We start from the raw sequence: 15,735 nt of genomic DNA on the forward strand, positions 1-15,735 counted from the left end.
ACTTTGGGATAATGTGTGTAGATGGTAAAACATGGTTTCACTTTGGGATAATGTGTGTAGATGGTAAAACACGTTGTCACTTTGGGATAATGTGTGTAGATGGTAAAACATGGTTTCACTTTGGGATAATGTGTGTAGATGGTAAAACATGGTTTCACTTTGGGATAATGTGTGTAGATGGTAAAACATGTTGTCACTTTGGGATAATGTGTGTAGATGGTAAAACATGGTTTCACTTTGGGATAATGTGTGTAGATGGTAAAACATGGTTTCACTTTGGGATAATGTGTGTAGATGGTAAAACATGTTGTCTCTTTGGGATAATGTGTGTAGATGGTAAAACATGTTTTCACTTTGGGATAATGTGTGTAGATGGTAAAACATGTTGTCTCTTTGGGATAATGTGTGTAGATGGTAAAACATGTTGTCACTTTGGGATAATGTGTGTAGATGGTAAAACATGTTGTCTCTTTGGGATAATGTGTGTAGATGGTAAAACATGTTTTCACTTTGGGTTAATGTGTGTAGATGTGTGTAGATGGTAAAACATGTTTTCACTTTGGGATAATGTGTGTAGATGGTAAAACATGGTTTCACTTTGGGATAATGTGTGTAGATGGTGAAACATGTTGTCACTTTGGGATAATGTGTGTAGATGGTAAAACATGGTTTCACTTTGGGATAATGTGTGTAGATGGTAAAACATGTTGTCACTTTGGGATAATGTGTGTAGATGGTAAAACATGGTTTCACTTTGGGATAATGTGTGTAGATGGTAAAACATGGTTTCACTTTGGGATAATGTGTGTAGATGGTAAAACATGTTGTCACTTTGGGATAATGTGTGTAGATGGTAAAACATGGTTTCACTTTGGGATAATGTGTGTAGATGGTAAAACATGGTTTCACTTTGGGATAATGTGTGTAGATGGTAAAACATGTTGTCTCTTTGGGATAATGTGTGTAGATGGTAAAACATGTTTTCACTTTGGGATAATGTGTGTAGATGGTAAAACATGTTGTCTCTTTGGGATAATGTGTGTAGATGGTAAAACATGTTGTCACTTTGGGATAATGTGTGTAGATGGTAAAACATGTTGTCTCTTTGGGATAATGTGTGTAGATGGTAAAACATGTTTTCACTTTGGGTTAATGTGTGTAGATGGTAAAACATGGTTTCACTTTGGGATAATGTGTGTAGATGGTAAAACATGTTGTCACTTTGGGATAATGTGTGTAGATGGTAAAACAATGTTGTCACTTTGGGATAATGTGTGTAGATGGTAAAACATGGTTTCACTTTGGGATAATGTGTGTAGATGGTGAAACATGTTGTCACTTTGGAATAATGTGTGTAGATGGTAAAACATGGTTTCACTTTGGGATAATGTGTGTAGATGGTGAAACATGTTGTCACTTTGGGATAATGTGTGTAGATGGTAAAACATGTTGTCACTTTGGGATAATGTGTGTAGATGGTAAAACATGGTTTCACTTTGGGATAATGTGTGTAGATGGTGAAACATGTTGTCACTTTGGGATAATGTGTGTAGATGGTAAAACATGGTTTCACTTTGGGATAATGTGTGTAGATGGTAAAACATGGTTTCACTTTGGGATAATGTGTGTAGATGGTGAAACATGTTTTCACTTTGGGATAATGTGTGTAGATGGTAAAACCTGTTTTGACTTTGGGATAATGTGTGTAGATGGTAAAACATGGTTTCACTTTGGGATAATGTGTGTAGATGGTAAAACATGTTGTCACTTTGGGATAATGTGTGTAGATGGTAAAACATGGTTTCACTTTGGGATAATGTGTGTAGATGGTAAAACATGTTTTCACTTTGGGATAATGTGTGTAGATGGTAAAACATGTTTTCACTTTGGGTTAATGTGTGTAGATGGTAAAACATGTTTTCACTTTGGGATAATGTGTGTAGATGGTAAAACATGGTTTCACTTTGGGATAATGTGTGTAGATGGTAAAACATGTTGTCACTTTGGGATAATGTGTGTAGATGGTAAAACATGGTTTCACTTTGGGATAATGTGTGTAGATGGTGAAACATGTTGTCACTTTGGGATAATGTGTGTAGATGGTAAAACATGTTTTCACTTTGGGATAATGTGTGTAGATGGTAAAACATGTTGTCACTTTGGGATAATGTGTGTAGATGGTAAAACATGGTTTCACTTTGGGATAATGTGTGTAGATGGTAAAACATGGTTTCACTTTGGGATAATGTGTGTAGATGGTGAAACATGTTTCACTTTGGGATAATGTGTGTAGATGGTAAAACATGTTTTGACTTTGGGATAATGTGTGTAGATGGTAAAACATGTTGTCACTTTGGGATAATGTGTGTAGATGGTAAAACATGGTTTCACTTTGGGATAATGTGTGTAGATGGTAAAACATGGTTTCACTTTGGGATAATGTGTGTAGATGGTAAAACATGTTGTCACTTTGGGATAATGTGTGTAGATGGTAAAACATGTTTTCACATTGGGATAATGTGTGTAGATGGTAAAACATGTTTTCACTTTGGGATAATGTGTGTAGATGGTGAAACATGTTGTCTCTTTGGGATAATGTGTGTAGATGGTAAAACATGTTGTCACTTTGGGATAATGTGTGTAGATGGTAAAACATGTTTTCACTTTGTCACTTTGGGATAATGTGTGTAGATGGTAAAACATGGTTTCACTTTGGGATAATGTGTGTAGATGGTGAAACATGTTGTCACTTTGGGATAATGTGTGTAGATGGTAAAACATGTTGTCACTTTGGGATAATGTGTGTAGATGGTAAAACATGTTGTCACTTTGGGATAATGTGTGTAGATGGTAAAACATGTTGTCACTTTGGGATAATGTGTGTAGATGGTAAAACATGGTTTCACTTTGGGATAATGTGTGTAGATGGTAAAACATGTTTTCACTTTGGGATAATGTGTGTAGATGGTAAAACATGTTTTCACTTTGGGATAATGTGTGTAGATGGTAAAACATGTTGTCACTTTGGGATAATGTGTGTAGATGGTAAAACATGTTGTCACTTTGGGATAATGTGTGTAGATGGTAAAACATGTTTTCACTTTGGGATAATGTGTGTAGATGGTAAAACATGTTGTCACTTTGGGATAATGTGTGTAGATGGTAAAACATGTTGTCACTTTGGGATAATGTGTGTAGATGGTAAAACATGTTGTCACTTTGGGATAATGTGTGTAGATGGTAAAACATGTTGTCACTTTGGGATAATGTGTGTAGATGGTAAAACATGGTTTCACTTTGGGATAATGTGTGTAGATGGTAAAACATGTTGTCACTTTGGGATAATGTGTGTAGATGGTAAAATGTTGTCATTTGGGATAATGTGTGTAGATGGTCACTTTGGGATAATGTGTGTAGATGGTAAAACATGTTGTCACTTTGGGATAATGTGTGTAGATGGTAAAACATGTTGTCTCTTTGGGATAATGTGTGTAGATGGTAAAACATGTTTTCACTTTGGGATAATGTGTGTAGATGGTAAAACATGGTTTCACTTTGGGATAATGTGTGTAGATGGTAAAACATGTTGTCACTTTGGGATAATGTGTGTAGATGGTAAAACATGTTGTCACTTTGGGATAATGTGTGTAGATGGTAAAACATGTTGTCACTTTGGGATAATGTGTGTAGATGGTAAAACATGGTTTCACTTTGGGATAATGTGTGTAGATGGTGAAACATGTTGTCACTTTGGGATAATGTGTGTAGATGGTAAAACATGTTTTCACTTTGGGATAATGTGTGTAGATGGTAAAACATGTTGTCACTTTGGGATAATGTGTGTAGATGGTGAAACATGTTGTCACTTTGGGATAATGTGTGTAGATGGTAAAACATGGTTTCACTTTGGAATAATGTGTGTAGATGGTAAAACATGTTGTCACTTTGGGATAATGTGTGTAGATGGTAAAACATGGTTTCACTTTGGGATAATGTGTGTAGATGGTAAAACATGTTGTCACTTTGGGATAATGTGTGTAGATGGTAAAAAATGTTGTCACTTTGGGATAATGTGTGTAGATGGTAAAACATGGTTTTACTTTGGGATAATGTGTGTAGATGGTGAAACATGTTGTCACTTTGGAATAATGTGTGTAGATGGTAAAACATGGTTTCACTTTGGGATAATGTGTGTAGATGGTGAAACATGTTGTCACTTTGGGATAATGTGTGTAGATGGTAAAACATGGTTTCACTTTGGGAATAATGTGTGTAGATGGTAAAACATGTTGTCACTTTGGGATAATGTGTGTAGATGGTAAAACATGGTTTCACTTTGGGATAATGTGTGTAGATGGTGAAACATGTTGTCTCTTTGGGATAATGTGTGTAGATGGTAAAACATGTTTTCACTTTGGGATAATGTGTGTAGATGGTGAAACATGTTGTCACTTTGGGATAATGTGTGTAGATGGTAAAACATGGTTTCACTTTGGGATAATGTGTGTAGATGGTAAAACATGGTTTCACTTTGGGATAATGTGTGTAGATGGTGAAACATGTTTTCACTTTGGGATAATGTGTGTAGATGGTAAAACACTGTTTTGACTTTGGGATAATGTGTGTAGATGGTAAAACATGTTGTCACTTTGGGATAATGTGTGTAGATGGTAAAACATGTTGTCACTTTGGGATAATGTGTGTAGATGGTAAAACATGTTGTCACTTTGGGATAATGTGTGTAGATGGTAAAACATGGTTTCACTTTGGGATAATGTGTGTAGATGGTAAAACATGTTGTCACTTTGGGATAATGTGTGTAGATGGTAAAACATGTTTTCACTTTGGGATAATGTGTGTAGATGGTAAAACATGTTGTCACTTTGGGATAATGTGTGTAGATGGTAAAACATGGTTTCACTTTGGGATAATGTGTGTAGATGGTAAAACATGGTTTCACTTTGGGATAATGTGTGTAGATGGTGAAACATGTTTTCACTTTGGGATAATGTGTGTAGATGGTAAAACATGTTTTGACTTTGGGATAATGTGTGTAGATGGTAAAACATGTTTTCACTTTGGGATAATGTGTGTAGATGGTAAAACATGGTTTCACTTTGGGATAATGTGTGTAGATGGTAAAACATGGTTTCACTTTGGGATAATGTGTGTAGATGGTAAAACATGTTGTCACTTTGGGATAATGTGTGTAGATGGTAAAACATGTTTTCACTTTGGGATAATGTGTGTAGATGGTAAAACATGTTTTCACTTTGGGATAATGTGTGTAGATGGTTAAACATGTTGTCACTTTGGGATAATGTGTGTAGATGGTAAAACATGTTGTCACTTTGGGATAATGTGTGTAGATGGTAAAACATGTTTTCACTTTGTCACTTTGGGATAATGTGTGTAGATGGTAAAACATGGTTTCACTTTGGGATAATGTGTGTAGATGGTAAAACATGTTGTCACTTTGGGATAATGTGTGTAGATGGTAAAACATGTTGTCACTTTGGGATAATGTGTGTAGATGGTAAAACATGTTGTCACTTTCTGGATAATGTGTGTAGATGGTAAAACATCTTGTCTCTTTGGATAATGTGTGTAGATGGTAAAACATGGTTGTCTTGTCATCTTTGGGATAATGTGTGTAGATGGTAAAACATGGTTTCACTTTGGGATAATGTGTGTAGATGGTAAAACATGTTTTCACTTTGGGATAATGTGTGTAGATGGTAAAACATGTTTTCACTTTGGGATAATGTGTGTAGATGGTAAAACATGTTGTCACTTTGGGATAATGTGTGTAGATGGTAAAACATGTTGTCACTTTGGGATAATGTGTGTAGATGGTAAAACATGGTTTCACTTTGGGATAATGTGTGTAGATGGTAAAACATGTTGTCACTTTGGGATAATGTGTGTAGATGGTAAAACATGTTGTCACTTTGGGATAATGTGTGTAGATGGTAAAACATGTTGTCACTTTGGGATAATGTGTGTAGATGGTAAAACATGTTTTCACTTTGGGATAATGTGTGTAGATGGTAAAACATGGTTTCACTTTGGGATAATGTGTGTAGATGGTAAAACATGGTTGTCACTTTGGGATAATGTGTGTAGATGGTAAAACATGTTGTCACTTTGGGATAATGTGTGTAGATGGTAAAACATGTTTTGTCACTTTGGGATAATGTGTGTAGATGGTAAAACATGGTTTCACTTTGGGATAATGTGTGTAGATGGTAAAACATGTTTCACTTTGGGATAATGTGTGTAGATGGTAAAACATGTTGTCACTTTGGGATAATGTGTGTAGATGGTAAAACATGTTTCACTTTGGGATAATGTGTGTAGATGGTAAAACATGGTTTCACTTTGGGATAATGTGTGTAGATGGTAAAACATGTTTCACTTTGGGATAATGTGTGTAGATGGTAAAACATGTTTTCACTTTGGGATAATGTGTGTAGATGGTAAAACATGGTTTCACTTTGGGATAATGTGTGTAGATGGTAAAACATGTTGTCACTTTGGGATAATGTGTGTAGATGGTAAAACATGTTTCACTTTGGGATAATGTGTGTAGATGGTAAAACATGTTGTCACTTTGGGATAATGTGTGTAGATGGTAAAACATGGTTTCACTTTGGGATAATGTGTGTAGATGGTAAAACATGGTTTCACTTTGGGATAATGTGTGTAGATGGTAAAACATGTTGTCACTTTGGGATAATGTGTGTAGATGGTAAAACATGTTGTCACTTTGGGATAATGTGTGTAGATGGTAAAACATGGGATTGTGTGTAGATGGTAAAACACTTTGGGATAATGTGTGTAGATGGTGAAACATGTTGTCACTTTGGGATAATGTGTGTAGATGGTAAAACATGGTTTCACTTTGGGATAATGTGTGTAGATGGTAAAACATGTTGTCACTTTGGGATAATGTGTGTAGATGGTAAAACATGGTTTCACTTTGGGATAATGTGTGTAGATGGTAAAACATGGTTTCACTTTGGGATAATGTGTGTAGATGGTAAAACATGTTGTCACTTTGGGATAATGTGTGTAGATGGTAAAACATGTTTTCACTTTGGGATAATGTGTGTAGATGGTAAAACATGTTGTCACTTTGGGATAATGTGTGTAGATGGTAAAACATGTTGTCACTTTGGGATAATGTGTGTAGATGGTAAAACATGTTGTCTCTTTGGGATAATGTGTGTAGATGGTAAAACATGTTTTCACTTTGGGATAATGTGTGTAGATGGTAAAACATGGTTTCACTTTGGGATAATGTGTGTAGATGGTAAAACATGTTGTCACTTTGGGATAATGTGTGTAGATGGTAAAAAATGTTGTCACTTTGGGATAATGTGTGTAGATGGTAAAACATGGTTTGGTAAAACATACTTTGGGATAATGTGTGTAGATGGTGAAACATGTTGTCACTTTGGGATAATGTGTGTAGATGGTAAAACATGGTTTCACTTTGGGATAATGTGTGTAGATGGTGAAACATGTTGTCACTTTGGGATAATGTGTGTAGATGGTAAAACATGGTTTCACTTTGGGATAATGTGTGTAGATGGTAAAACATGTTGTCACTTTGGGATAATGTGTGTAGATGGTAAAACATGGTTTCACTTTGGGATAATGTGTGTAGATGGTAAAACATGTTGTCACTTTGGATAATGTGTGTAGATGGTAAAACATGGTTTCACTTTGGGATAATGTGTGTAGATGGTAAAACATGTTGTCTCTTTGGGATAATGTGTGTAGATGGTAAAACATGTTTTCACTTTGGGATAATGTGTGTAGATGGTAAAACATGTTGTCTCTTTGGGATAATGTGTGTAGATGGTAAAACATGTTGTCACTTTGGGATAATGTGTGTAGATGGTAAAACATGTTGTCACTTTGGGATAATGTGTGTAGATGGTAAAACATGTTTTCACTTTGGGATAATGTGTGTAGATGGTAAAACATGGTTTCACTTTGGGATAATGTGTGTAGATGGTAAAACATGTTGTCACTTTGGGATAATGTGTGTAGATGGTAAAAAATGTTGTCACTTTGGGATAATGTGTGTAGATGGTAAAACATGGTTTAACTTTGGGATAATGTGTGTAGATGGTGAAACATGTTGTCACTTTGGAATAATGTGTGTAGATGGTAAAACATGGTTTCACTTTGGGATAATGTGTGTAGATGGTGAAACATGTTGTCACTTTGGGATAATGTGTGTAGATGGTAAAACATGTTGTCACTTTGGGATAATGTGTGTAGATGGTAAAACATGGTTTCACTTTGGGATAATGTGTGTAGATGGTAAAACATGTTGTCACTTTGGGATAATGTGTGTAGATGGTAAAACATGGTTTCACTTTGGGATAATGTGTGTAGATGGTGAAACATGTTGTCACTTTGGGATAATGTGTGTAGATGGTGAAACATGTTGTCACTTTGGGATAATGTGTGTAGATGGTAAAACATGTTTTCACTTTGGGATAATGTGTGTAGATGGTGAAACATGTTGTCACTTTGGGATAATGTGTGTAGATGGTAAAACATGGTTTCACTTTGGGATAATGTGTGTAGATGGTAAAAAATGGTTTCACTTTGGGATAATGTGTGTAGATGGTGAAACATGTTTTCACTTTGGGATAATGTGTGTAGATGGTAAAACATGTTTTCACTTTGGGATAATGTGTGTAGATGGTAAAACATGTTGTCACTTTGGGATAATGTGTGTAGATGGTAAAACATGGTTTCACTTTGGGATAATGTGTGTAGATGGTAAAACATGTTGTCACTTTGGGATAATGTGTGTAGATGGTAAAACATGTTTTCACTTTGGGATAATGTGTGTAGATGGTGAAACATGTTGTCACTTTGGGATAATGTGTGTAGATGGTAAAACATGTTGTCACTTTGGGATAATGTGTGTAGATGGTAAAACATGTTGTCACTTTGGGATAATGTGTGTAGATGGTAAAACATGGTTTCACTTTGGGATAATGTGTGTAGATGGTAAAACATGTTGTCACTTTGGGATAATGTGTGTAGATGGTAAAACATGTTTTCACTTTGGGATAATGTGTGTAGATGGTAAAACATGTTGTCACTTTGGGATAATGTGTGTAGATGGTAAAACATGTTGTCACTTTGGGATAATGTGTGTAGATGGTAAAACATGTTGTCTCTTTGGGATAATGTGTGTAGATGGTAAAACATGTTTTCACTTTGGGATAATGTGTGTAGATGGTAAAACATGGTTTCACTTTGGGATAATGTGTGTAGATGGTAAAACATGTTGTCACTTTGGGATAATGTGTGTAGATGGTAAAACATGTTGTCACTTTGGGATAATGTGTGTAGATGGTAAAACATGTTTCACTTTGGGATAATGTGTGTAGATGGTAAAACATGTTGTCACTTTGGGATAATGTGTGTAGATGGTAAAACATGGTTTCACTTTGGGATAATGTGTGTAGATGGTAAAACATGTTTTCACTTTGGGATAATGTGTGTAGATGGTAAAACATGGTTTCACTTTGGGATAATGTGTGTAGATGGTAAAACATGTTGTCACTTTGGGATAATGTGTGTAGATGGTAAAACATGGTTGTCACTTTGGGATAATGTGTGTAGATGGTAAAACATGGTTTCACTTTGGGATAATGTGTGTAGATGGTAAAACATGTTGTCACTTTGGGATAATGTGTGTAGATGGTAAAACATGTTTTCACTTTGGGATAATGTGTGTAGATGGTGAAACATGTTGTCACTTTGGGATAATGTGTGTAGATGGTAAAACATGTTGTCACATTGGGATAATGTGTGTAGATGGTAAAACATGGTTTCACTTTGGGAATAATGTGTGTAGATGGTAAAACATGTTGTCACTTTGGGATAATGTGTGTAGATGGTAAAACATGGTTTCACTTTGGGATAATGTGTGTAGATGGTGAAACATGTTGTCACTTTGGGATAATGTGTGTAGATGGTGAAACATGTTGTCACTTTGGGATAATGTGTGTAGATGGTAAAACATGTTTTCACTTTGGGATAATGTGTGTAGATGGTGAAACATGTTGTCACTTTGGGATAATGTGTGTAGATGGTAAAACATGGTTTCACTTTGGGATAATGTGTGTAGATGGTAAAACATGGTTTCACTTTGGGATAATGTGTGGATAATGTGTGTAGATGGTGAAACATGTTTTCACTTTGGGATAATGTGTGTAGATGGTAAAACATGTTTTGACTTTGGGATAATGTGTGTAGATGGTAAAACATGTTGTCACTTTGGGATAATGTGTGTAGATGGTAAAACATGGTTTCACTTTGGGATAATGTGTGTAGATGGTAAAACATGTTGTCACTTTGGGATAATGTGTGTAGATGGTAAAACATGTTTTCACTTTGGGATAATGTGTGTAGATGGTGAAACATGTTGTCACTTTGGGATAATGTGTGTAGATGGTAAAACATGTTGTCTCTTTGGGATAATGTGTGTAGATGGTGAAACATGTTTTCACTTTGGGATAATGTGTGTAGATGGTAAAACATGGTTTCACTTTGGGATAATGTGTGTAGATGGTAAAACATGTTGTCTCTTTGGGATAATGTGTGTAGATGGTAAAACATGTTTTCACTTTGGGATAATGTGTGTAGATGGTAAAACATGTTGTCTCTTTGGGATAATGTGTGTAGATGGTAAAACATGTTGTCACTTTGGGATAATGTGTGTAGATGGTAAAACATGTTGTCTCTTTGGGATAATGTGTGTAGATGGTAAAACATGTTTTCACTTTGGGATAATGTGTGTAGATGGTAAAACATGGTTTCACTTTGGGATAATGTGTGTAGATGGTAAAACATGTTGTCACTTTGGGATAATGTGTGTAGATGGTAAAAAATGTTGTCACTTTGGGATAATGTGTGTAGATGGTAAAACATGGTTTTACTTTGGGATAATGTGTGTAGATGGTGAAACATGTTGTCACTTTGGAATAATGTGTGTAGATGGTAAAACATGGTTTCACTTTGGGATAATGTGTGTAGATGGTGAAACATGTTGTCACTTTGGGATAATGTGTGTAGATGGTAAAACATGGTTTTACTTTGGGATAATGTGTGTAGATGGTAAAACATGTTGTCACTTTGGGATAATGTGTGTGAATGGTAAAACATGGTTTCACTTTGGGATAATGTGTGTAGATGGTAAAACATGGTTTCACTTTGGGATAATGTGTGTAGATGGTAAAACATGTTGTCTCTTTGGGATAATGTGTGTAGATGGTAAAACATGTTTTCACTTTGGGATAATGTGTGTAGATGGTAAAACATGTTGTCACTTTGGGATAATGTGTGTAGATGGTAAAACATGTTGTCACTTTGGGATAATGTGTGTAGATGGTAAAACATGTTGTCTCTTTGGGATAATGTGTGTAGATGGTAAAACATGTTTTCACTTTGGGATAATGTGTGTAGATGGTAAAACATGTTTTCACTTTGTAAAACATGGTTTCACTTTGGGATAATGTGTGTAGATGGTAAAACATGTTGTCACTTTGGGATAATGTGTGTAGATGGTAAAACATGTTGTCACTTTGGGATAATGTGTGTAGATGGTAAAACATGGTTTTCACTTTGGGATAATGTGTGTAGATGGTGAAACATGTTGTCACTTTGGAATAATGTGTGTAGATGGTAAAACATGGTTTCACTTTGGGATAATGTGTGTAGATGGTGAAACATGTTGTCACTTTGGGATAATGTGTGTAGATGGTAAAACATGTTGTCACTTTGGGATAATGTGTGTAGATGGTAAAACATGGTTTCACTTTGGAATAATGTGTGTAGATGGTAAAACATGTTGTCACTTTGGGATAATGTGTGTAGATGGTAAAACATGGTTTCACTTTGGGATAATGTGTGTAGATGGTAAAACATGTTGTCACTTTGGGATAATGTGTGTAGATGGTAAAACATGTTGTCACTTTGGGATAATGTGTGTAGATGGTAAAACATGTTTTCACTTTGGGATAATGTGTGTAGATGGTAAAACATGTTGTCACTTTGGGATAATGTGTGTAGATGGTAAAACATGGTTTCACTTTGGGATAATGTGTGTAGATGGTAAAACATGGTTTCACTTTGGGATAATGTGTGTAGATGGTAAAACATGTTTTCACTTTGGGATAATGTGTGTAGATGGTAAAACATGTTTTCACTTTGGGATAATGTGTGTAGATGGTAAAACATGTTGTCACTTTGGGATAATGTGTGTAGATGGTAAAACATGGTTTCACTTTGGGATAATGTGTGTAGATGGTAAAACATGTTGTCACTTTGGGATAATGTGTGTAGATGGTAAAACATGTTTTCACTTTGGGATAATGTGTGTAGATGGTGAAACATGTTGTCACTTTGGGATAATGTGTGTAGATGGTAAAACATGTTGTCACTTTGGGATAATGTGTGTAGATGGTAAAACATGTTTTGACTTTGTCACTTTGGGATAATGTGTGTAGATGGTAAAACATGGTTTCACTTTGGGATAATGTGTGTAGATGGTAAAACATGGTTTCACTTTGTCACTTTGGGATAATGTGTGTAGATGGTAAAACATGTTGTCACTTAGGGATAATGTGTGTAGATGGTAAAACATGTTGTCACTTTGGGATAATGTGTGTAGATGGTAAAACATGTTTTGACTTTGTCACTTTGGGATAATGTGTGTAGATGGTAAAACATGGTTTCACTTTGGGATAATGTGTGTAGATGGTAAAACATGGTTTCACTTTGGGATAATGTGTGTAGATGGTAAAACATGTTGTCACTTTGGGATAATGTGTGTAGATGGTAAAACATGGTTTCACTTTGGGATAATGTGTGTAGATGGTAAAATGTTGTCATGGTTGTCACTTTGGGATAATGTGTGTAGATGGTAAAACATGTTGTCACTTTGGGATAATGTGTGTAGATGGTAAAACATGTTGTCACTTTGGGATAATGTGTGTAGATGGTAAAACATGTTTTCACTTTGGGATAATGTGTGTAGATGGTAAAACATGTTGTCTCTTTGGGATAATGTGTGTAGATGGTAAAACATGTTGTCACTTTGGGATAATGTGTGTAGATGGTAAAACATGTTTTCACTTTGGGATAATGTGTGTAGATGGTGAAACATGTTGTCTCTTTGGGATAATGTGTGTAGATGGTAAAACATGTTGTCACTTTGGGATAATGTGTGTAGATGGTAAAACATGTTGTCACTTTGGGATAATGTGTGTAGATGGTAAAACATGTTGTCACTTTGGGATAATGTGTGTAGATGGTAAAACATGGTTTCACTTTGGGATAATGTGTGTAGATGGTAAAACATGTTTTCACTTTGGGATAATGTGTGTAGATGGTAAAACATGTTTTGACTTTGGGATAATGTGTGTAGATGGTAAAACATGTTGTCACTTTGGGATAATGTGTGTAGATGGTAAAACATGTTGTCACTTTGGGATAATGTGTGTAGATGGTAAAACATGTTTTCACTTTGGGATAATGTGTGTAGATGGTGAAACATGTTGTCACTTTGGGATAATGTGTGTAGATGGTAAAACATGTTGTCACTTTGGGATAATGTGTGTAGATGGTAAAACATGTTGTCACTTTGGGATAATGTGTGTAGATGGTAAAACATGGTTTCACTTTGGGATAATGTGTGTAGATGGTAAAACATGGTTTCACTTTGTCACTTTGGGATAATGTGTGTAGATGGTAAAACATGTTGTCACTTAGGGATAATGTGTGTAGATGGTAAAACATGTTGTCACTTTGGGATAATGTGTGTAGATGGTAAAACATGTTTTGACTTTGTCACTTTGGGATAATGTGTGTAGATGGTAAAACATGGTTTCACTTTGGGATAATGTGTGTAGATGGTAAAACATGTTGTCTCTTTGGGATAATGTGTGTAGATGGTGAAACATGTTGTCACTTTGGGATAATGTGTGTAGATGGTAAAACATGGTTTCACTTTGGGATAATGTGTGTAGATGGTAAAACATGTTGTCTCTTTGGGATAATGTGTGTAGATGGTAAAACATGTTTTCACTTTGGGATAATGTGTGTAGATGGTAAAACATGTTGTCTCTTTGGGATAATGTGTGTAGATGGTAAAACATGTTGTCACTTTGGGATAATGTGTGTAGATGGTAAAACATGTTGTCTCTTTGGGATAATGTGTGTAGATGGTAAAACATGTTTTCACTTTGGGATAATGTGTGTAGATGGTAAAACATGGTTTCACTTTGGGATAATGTGTGTAGATGGTAAAACATGTTGTCACTTTGGGATAATGTGTGTAGATGGTAAAACATGTTGTCACTTTGGGATAATGTGTGTAGATGGTAAAACATGGTTTTACTTTGGGATAATGTGTGTAGATGGTGAAACATGTTGTCACTTTGGAATAATGTGTGTAGATGGTAAAACATGGTTTCACTTTGGGATAATGTGTGTAGATGGTGAAACATGTTGTCACTTTGGGATAATGTGTGTAGATGGTAAAACATGGTTTCACTTTGGGATAATGTGTGTAGATGGTAAAACATGTTGTCACTTTGGGATAATGTGTGTGAGATGGTAAAACATGGTTTCACTTTGGGATAATGTGTGTAGATGGTAAAACATGGTTTCACTTTGGGATCATGTGTGGGATAATGTGTGTAGATGGTAAAACATGTTGTCTCTTTGGGATAATGTGTGTAGATGGTAAAACATGTTTTCACTTTGGGATAATGTGTGTAGATGGTAAAACATGTTGTCTCTTTGGGATAATGTGTGTAGATGGTAAAACATGTTGTCACTTTGGGATAATGTGTGTAGATGGTAAAACATGTTGTCTCTTTGGGATAATGTGTGTAGATGGTAAAACATGTTTTCACTTTGGGATAATGTGTGTAGATGGTAAAACATGGTTTCACTTTGGGATAATGTGTGTAGATGGTAAAACATGTTGTCACTTTGGGATAATGTGTGTAGATGGTAAAAAATGTTGTCACTTTGGGATAATGTGTGTAGATGGTAAAACATGGTTTTACTTTGGGATAATGTGTGTAGATGGTGAAACATGTTGTCACTTTGGAATAATGTGTGTAGATGGTAAAACATGGTTTCACTTTGGGATAATGTGTGTAGATGGTGAAACATGTTGTCACTTTGGGATAATGTGTGTAGATGGTAAAACATGTTGTCACATTGGGATAATGTGTGTAGATGGTAAAACATGGTTTCACTTTGGAATAATGTGTGTAGATGGTAAAACATGTTGTCACTTTGGGATAATGTGTGTAGATGGTAAAACATGGTTTCACTTTGGGATAATGTGTGTAGATGGTGAAACATGTTGTCACTTTGGGATAATGTGTGTAGATGGTGAAACATGTTGTCACTTTGGGATAATGTGTGTAGATGGTAAAACATGTTTTCACTTTGGGATAATGTGTGTAGATGGTGAAACATGTTGTCACTTTGGGATAATGTGTGTAGATGGTAAAACATGGTTTCACTTTGGGATAATGTGTGTAGATGGTAAAACATGGTTTCACTTTGGGATAATGTGTGTAGATGGTGAAACATGTTTTCACTTTGGGATAATGTGTGTAGATGGTAAAACATGTTTTGACTTTGGGATAATGTGTGTAGATGGTAAAACATGTT

Source organism: Oncorhynchus clarkii, chromosome 16 (assembly GCF_045791955.1).
Source record: "Oncorhynchus clarkii lewisi isolate Uvic-CL-2024 chromosome 16, UVic_Ocla_1.0, whole genome shotgun sequence".
Lineage (NCBI taxonomy): Eukaryota > Metazoa > Chordata > Actinopteri > Salmoniformes > Salmonidae > Oncorhynchus > Oncorhynchus clarkii.